Here is an 8,176-nt window from a genome sequence, read left to right on the forward strand (position 1 = left end):
ATGACATCAAGTTTCATCGTCATAAGGATTGCAGAGAAATGGTAAATACTAAGTATGACATTCTTTTATACCTCTGCGTCCTCAATTTTAAATTCTCTTCACGATTTTATAAGCTTTACAGGGTTATAACTACGAATTGTAGTCTTTAAAGCATTTACTCATGTATGTTCTACAGTGTAATTACAGCTTTTCTACAGTGTAATTACAGCTTTTCTACAGTGTAATTACAGCTTTTCTACAGTGCAATTACAGCTTTTCTACAGTGCAATTACTGCTTTTCTACAGTGTAATTACAGCTTTTCTACAGTGTAATTACAGCTTTTCTACAGTGTAATTACAGCTTTTCTACAGTGTAATTACAGCTTTTCTACAGTGTAATTACAGCTTTTCTACAGTGCAATTACAGCTTTTCTACAGTGTAATTACAGCTTTTCTACAGTGCAATTACAGCTTTTCTACAGTGTAATTACAGCTTTTCTACAGTGCAATTACAGCTTTTCTACAGTGTAATTACAGCTTTTCACAGTGCAATTACAGCTTTTCTACAGTGTAATTACAGCTTTTCTACAGTGTAATTACAGCTTTTTACAATGCAATTACAGCTTTTCTACAGTGCAATTACAGCTTTTCTACAGTGTAATTACAGCTTTTCTACAGTGTAATTACAGCTTTTTACAATGCAATTACAGCTTTTCTACAGTGCAATTACAGCTTTCTACAGTGCAATTACTGCTTTCTACAGTGCAATTACTGCTTTTCTACAGTGTAATTACAGCTTTTCTACAGTGTAATTACAGCTTTCTACAGTGCAATTACTGCTTTCTACAGTGTAATTACAGCTTTTCTACAGTGCAATTACTGCTTTCTACAGTGTAATTACAGCTTTTCTACAGTGCAATTACAGCTTTTCTACAGTGCAATTACTGCTTTTCTACAGTGTAATTACAGCTTTTCTACAGTGTAATTACAGCTTTTCTCAGTGTAATTACAGCTTTTCTACAGTGTAATTACAGCTTTTCTACAGTGTAATTACAGCTTTTCTACAGTGCAATTACAGCTTTTCTACAGTGTAATTACAGCTTTTCTACAGTGCAATTACAGCTTTTCTACAGTGTAATTACAGCTTTTCTACAGTGCAATTACAGCTTTTCTACAGTGTAATTACAGCTTTTCTACAGTGTAATTACAGCTTTTACAATGCAATTACAGCTTTTCTACAGTGCAATTACAGCTTTTCTACAGTGCAATTACTGCTTTTCTACAGTGCAATTACTGCTTTTCTACAGTGTAATTACAGCTTTTCTACAGTGTAATTACAGCTTTTCTACAGTGCAATTACTGCTTTTCTACAGTGTAATTACAGCTTTTCCACAGTGCAATTACTGCTTTTCTACAGTGTAATTACAGCTTTTCTACAGTGCAATTACAGCTTTTCTACAGTGCAATTACTGCTTTCTACAGTGTAATTACAGCTTTTCTACAGTGTAATTACAGCTTTCTACAGTGTAATTACAGCTTTTCTACAGTGTAATTACAGCTTTTCTACAGTGTAATTACAGCTTTTCTACAGTGCAATTACAGCTTTTCTACAGTGCAATTACAGCTTTTCTACAGTGCAATTACAGCTTTTCTACAGTGTAATTACAGCTTTTCTACAGTGTAATTACAGCTTTTCTACAGTGTAATTACAGCTTTTCTACAGTGCAATTACAGCTTTTCTACAGTGCAATTACTGCTTTTCTACAGTGTAATTACAGCTTTTCTACAGTGTAATTACAGCTTTTCTACAGTGCAATTACTGCTTTTCTACAGTGTAATTACAGCTTTTCTACAGTGTAATTACAGCTTTTCTACAGTGTAATTACAGCTTTTCTACAGTGTAATTACAGCTTTTCTACAGTGTAATTACAGCTTTTCTACAGTGCAATTACAGCTTTTCTACAGTGTAATTACAGCTTTTCTACAGTGCAATTACTGCTTTTCTACAGTGTAATTACAGCTTTTCTACAGTGCAATTACAGCTTTTCTACAGTGTAATTACAGCTTTTCTACAGTGTAATTACAGCTTTTACAATGCAATTACAGCTTTTCTACAGTGCAATTACAGCTTTTCTACAGTGCAATTACAGCTTTTCACAGTGTAATTACAGCTTTTCTACAGTGTAATTACAGCTTTTCTACAGTGCAATTACAGCTTTTCTACAGTGTAATTACAGCTTTTCTACAGTGTAATTACAGCTTTTTACAATGCAATTACAGATGCACTGCACAGCAATGAACAAATGACAGTTGAGAAATATCTCAAAGTATCAAAAACAACTATAACTAAAATATTTAAAAAAACGTACCTTGACAGCACAACGACAATACAGCTGCACGCATCCATAGTGGTCAACCTATAAAAAAGAATAATGGCAAATGAAAGAATGAACAAATTCCTTTTGCAACAAACGACGTAAGTAATTAAAACGATTGTGAAAGAGCGGAAAAAATATCCCAAGTCGGAAAGGAAACAACATCTTTTGAAGGATTCGACAAAGCGACGAATAAAAAGATAAGAGGGAAACAAACAGTGGAAATGTAAATAAAATAAAGACAAATAATCAAAAGAAATTCAACAACAATTTAAAATTGTGCTTCCACTGTTTATGTATGATTGTATCATACAGAAATATAAACTTTATACACATAACTTTGAATCATTTATCTATGCTGGAGCATAAAGATATATATATTATAAACTTAACCTTGAAATGTAACCTTGAGTTTTATATTGTAAATATGACAATGTAATTTTGAAGTTGATGATGAGGAAAATGATGTTGTAGGTTGAGTTGTTATTTGTGAGATTCGATGGAAAACTTAGCCTCAGATGAGGGATAAAGAAATTCTTACTTTCTCAAAAGTCTGCAAACTGAAAAACCAACGAAACCATGATATTTAGCAAGCAAATACTGTGTTTTGCAAGTTTTGAAGGCAGCCTTAACATGAACACATGAACGAAGCCGCAATCGAGCAGCGGTTTTAGGCAGTGACGTCACGGCGAGCTGTAAGTTACTTCAACATTTGTTAACTTTTTTTCACAAAAATTCGAATGCCCCAACTGAATAGTACCAGGTCGCTTTTTTCATGCAATTAACTCATATCATTTGTATCGTTTCGAAATACTTCACTAAAGATAATTGCTGATTTTTTAAATTTATTTGTAGCTAATTAACGAGAACAAAATTATACTGATAATTATAACAGGTGTGCTTGAGTCTAGAGGTTGACTGGTGAGACACGCACTCGAACATGTTTGATAAAAAAGATAGATGAACGTGCGAGAACAAACAGGTCTCACAGTTAATAATTCTCAGAAAAAAATAATACGGAAACTGTAAATCTATTTATTTAAAAGACAGAAGGCTCGTTGATGGCTCACCTCTTATCAAGAGCAGGATTTTCACGTGGATTTTTCATCTGATACAAACGATTTTATCTCCATAGTAACGTATGGCACACCACAATTATACTAAATTTTGATGATGACCTATTCAATTGAATTTGTTGCTAGGCAAGATAACGTAAACAGGAGCGAACAGAAATGAAACAGATGAAAGATCAGAAACAACATTTCACGACTTTTGCCTAAAGGCAACTCCATCATGCAGGCTTAAGAAATGTTCGTTAAAAAACGTCAAGTCAAAAAACAGGTGTTGCAATATTCATCATTAACTGCTCTTTCTTAAGAAATTTTTGTTGTTAGAACTTCTTTCATGATACAACATCTGTTCTCACATATAAACGGTTAAAACATTGAAAAGAAATTGGTAAACAAACGTCGTCTATACAGAACAATAGCAACAAAATGACGCAAAATGGTCTGCTAAATTTACACAAGATAACAGAAGATAAAACCATTTAGTAATCGACGGCTAGACAATCTATTATGTCGAAATCCTGTCTCTAAAATAGAAAGCACAATTGTTTCTGACATTGCAAGCATCTAAAATGGTTCAATGTTATGGAGAACCTGTAAATATTCCTCTAAAGATACCAGGTACAAGACCAAATATCTCTACCTTTTTCACAGCCACAACACTGAAGTTCGGTGAATACTTTAATCGTTCACAATCACTTCGTAATCATTGCTATGAGTATAATTAAAGTCTGCAAACCTTGTTAAATTGACAGAGAACATTCTAGCATCTAAACTAAAAAAAACATTTTCCCAAGAGAAGAGACATCGGGTTTCGAAATCTTTCTCATAAAGTTAACACAACATAGAAAAACGAACAATTTATAAAGCTTCATTTGTTACTTTAAATGGAAGACACGCAGGGCAAAAACAGAAGAAAATAAAGGTACAAGCTGGGAGAAAGAAGAAATTTTATCAATCTTATCACGTTTTTCAACATTGAAAGATAACAGAATACAAAATTAAATTAAGATGACTGAATTGGAAATGAAAAAAGAACAAAAATAGCTCGTTCTCTAAATGCAAAGACAAAAATTGACATATTTTATTTGACTTCCCCATGTCAACCATCATAACATCTGTCTAAACGCAATAAGCATGTCTTGTCAGATTCACATTGGCAAGAGTATATAAAGAGAGTTAGGAAGTGTGCTCTTCAAAACGTTAAAGACAAGTGAAGTGTAGAACAAAATCCGATTAGAAAACACACATTTCAAAGGAGCTCTATTCCGAAAATTTGACAGGTCAAAAACACAAGAGTTAGGAAAATATGAAGAAGATTCTAATACTGGCTTTGCTTTTTGTGCTTTGTTCAACTATGAATTTTATGGTCAATGGAATTGTAGTTATTTCTCAACCAAAACCTCCAAGGCGTCGGAGAAGCCAAAAACCATCACCACAAAGTAAACACTTAAATAACAGATCAAGAAAAGGTTATTAAATATAAAATAAATCATTTGAATTAGAGAAGTATGCGATGGCAAAGGCGTAATTGCGCTATATTTAGTAGGCGACTACAACCTAAGGCATTGTCTGATGAGATGCGAAAACTGTTGCATTCGTCTTTGTTTTGATGGTTTTCACAGATCCTTAAGCGTTTTATTTTATTTTCTCAGTAGATCATAAAAATGTAAGAAGTGGAAAAAGAAAGATTGGAGCCGACAGGAAGAAAAAGATTCATCATGCAATTGACTAAACAATGAACAATAAAGGTATTCCAATTTGGATGTAGAAATGCACAATGTCATGACAAAAAAAAACGATTGGCTAAAGAAATGCACGATTTATCACGACATTACAGTTTTCTTGTAAACTGTAGTAAGAAACAATTGAACGCGATAGACTTTGTCCAAGAATTAAATACTTAATATTACAAACAAAAAGAGCGTGGTCTTTAATCTTATTGCAACTGGCAATCCACATACACATGTCTATATTGAAACTTTTCTTTTTTATCACGGTTTTCATAGTTCTAGGTAACGTCAATCATCATGTATAATCTAGGTCTGTTAGTGTTGAGAATATTAGCTTCCAACTGTACCTTCAGAATATTAAATTTAGCTGTAAACGGAGCCGTGAATCCTTGATAGATGTTAATGCAGTAGTAACTAGCATAACGATGATATAAATACGTGTAAATAATACACAGAAAATAAACAAGCGATAATGGGATCAACAAAATACATGTTCTTTGCCGTTCCAATGTAAAAAAAAAATTCTCCAAGAGCAAACTTTTATAAGTACATTAACTCCTACGTAGTAAATACAGCTACACGGCTTATAAATTTGAAGAGAATTACCATGTGATTAGGTAATGGTTATGATTATGAAACATTTTTCAAAATGTTACACTTTGAGGTATAGCGTTAGTAACAAATTACAAAAAAATATTCACAATTTAGCCTTCCTAATCATGGTCTTTTTGTTAATATATGCAACGTTGATATTTCTAATCTCAATCCTTAGTATTTCTACTGCCTAGCTGCAACTGTTTTCCTATCTCTCTTCTTGTATTGGTGTTCTTTTCCTAGTTTTTTCATTTCTATGTTCTACGTTGTGTTAGTGTTCTATGATTTATTATACCAACAGAACTTAAGCATGTTTTTAAATATTTAATGAAATAAAACAACAAGTTAAGATACCACAAATGGAGACTTAGAAATAATCAGATTAACTACTTTTATGTAGGTGTAGCATATAAAGACATAAATAGACAAATCATAACAACAGATATGTATCTCATGTTTTAGTTTAGGTGGCAGTATAGTTCTTAGAGGAAAAAACAGACGTGAGATCACTTTTTATAAATTAAATTTCGGGTCTCTGAAAAACTCGACAGTTCATGTTTTTTTCCAAGTTGCATGAGAATTTATACTTTAGCTTAATAATTATGAAGGAAATATGCAAGGTGAAACGCACGATTTCCAATTATGATTTGGGAGGAAAATTAGCACTTTTAATACAGATTTTTGCACTTTTTTTAAAGATCGTTGAATTCCCGTGTGGAAATGAACGCCCTCAAATCAACCAATCACAGTCTTCTTTAGTATGAACTCAGAACCGATACATCCAGCCAAAAAATTTTTTATACAGCTTGCAGCCTATCAAAACTGCAAAAGAGATTTTTTTTCAATTGAAGATTATAACCTAAGCGCATTTAAATAGCAACGTTTCAAATTTCATAACATATGAAGAAAAACTTTAGTTGTGCTAATGTTCGACGAGAGACACTCCTTTCTCCTTATATCAACATTTAACATGTTGTTTTTGCCATGTGATATTTCTTGAAATATTCAGTGCATCTAAATAATGCATGTTATTCTACTGTATCATTTTCGGTCCACGTGATATTGCATAATGCGCTCTAATTACTTTCTACTCGCTCAGTTTATGGCACAGCAAAAAACAAAATTCCAACGGCAAGTTTAAAAACAAACTATCAACATTAAAAGGTCAGCTATGCAGTACTTTCTTTCGATTCCTTACATTAATGTCATACATTGCGTGTGATATTCACGTGATGGTAATGTTGACAAAACATATCGCACATGCATGGTGTGTAACGTTTATACGTAATCATTTTACATAAGAGGACATACACTTAGTCGACCACTGGCGATAGACTTTAGCACGTGTAAACTCACACCAAATTCATCGGATTAATGCATCTAGTACTTAAGATGATTTTCTTAAAGAAGTATAAAAATCGATTCATCATCATTACAACCAAGATTTAATCTTCATACAGACGGTATTATAATCGATCCAGTGGTATGGTCGGCCGGTATATTTAGTCATGCAATGGAAATATTTCCGTGTTTAACGCACTTGAAACAATAGATTTCTAAAGAAATGATTAATGATAACGTAACGTTATGAAATTTGCACAGCTCATGCTGGTTTTGTACGCAAAGAAATCAATCATTTCAACCACACGAGTTTTGCACTTGAATCGGCGGTTAATACGCACAAGCTGGACTTATTGAAGCATCTTAAAATAATATATCCACTCACAAAAAGGAGCCATCAAGGCATAATTAAGTTAAACTCATTAGGATTATGTGATTGAAATAGCCCGCCATTTACAAGTGCTAGAGTTGGCCCCATCACCCAGGGTGTCAGTAAAATTCAAACCAAACGTTAAGATTTCGTGGTAGTGACGCATCAAATGCAAATTAAACGTATGGGCGTCGCACATTTCCTGAGGCGAATTAAGGCACGAAAAGTTGTGTTTTGAAGTTTAAGCTGGTTTACATAAAACAGCAAATCATTAAAAGAAACCACGAATGTTCCGTGAGTGTCGGTAAATCAAACGCTACATGCAGCAATTAAATGAAAATATGAGTCATGACCTCTGATTTTGGCATTAATAATCAACAAACATGCATGATTGTGATGGAGAAGTTATATATTAAATACTATCCCTTTCTTCAGACACCACTAGTAAACACACTAACACAGAAACGATGTCAGTTTTAGAAGCAAAGCTTTAAATTACTACAAATCACGATGTGGTAAAAACAGGAACTCAAGCAAGGTAAAGAGCAATAGAAGTTTCTAGAAATAACTTTAATGGGCACTTCAACAAAGCCGAAGATTGTAGAGCTGTTAAAATTACGTTTGCAATTCATATGAAGCAACTAATGACGTCGGGTAACAGACTGCTCATTGATTGGATGGAATTAAGCCAATTAAAGAGTTAAAGATAAATACATG

The 8,176-nt window shown here is 33.2% G+C and overlaps 1 long non-coding RNA gene across 1 annotated transcript; it reads left to right on the forward strand.

Annotated features, from left to right (window-relative positions):
- Positions 1-3,897: 3,897 nt before the first annotated feature.
- On the forward strand, positions 3,898-5,641 carry LOC124439210. The gene is made up of 2 exons (XR_006946315.1): positions 3,898-4,893; positions 5,077-5,641. It is a non-coding gene; the product is annotated as an uncharacterized LOC124439210 (long non-coding RNA).
- Positions 5,642-8,176: the final 2,535 nt, after the last annotated feature.

Source organism: Xenia sp. Carnegie-2017, unplaced genomic scaffold (assembly GCF_021976095.1).
Source record: "Xenia sp. Carnegie-2017 unplaced genomic scaffold, XeniaSp_v1 HiC_scaffold_19, whole genome shotgun sequence".
Taxonomy (NCBI): domain Eukaryota; kingdom Metazoa; phylum Cnidaria; class Anthozoa; order Malacalcyonacea; family Xeniidae; genus Xenia; species Xenia sp. Carnegie-2017.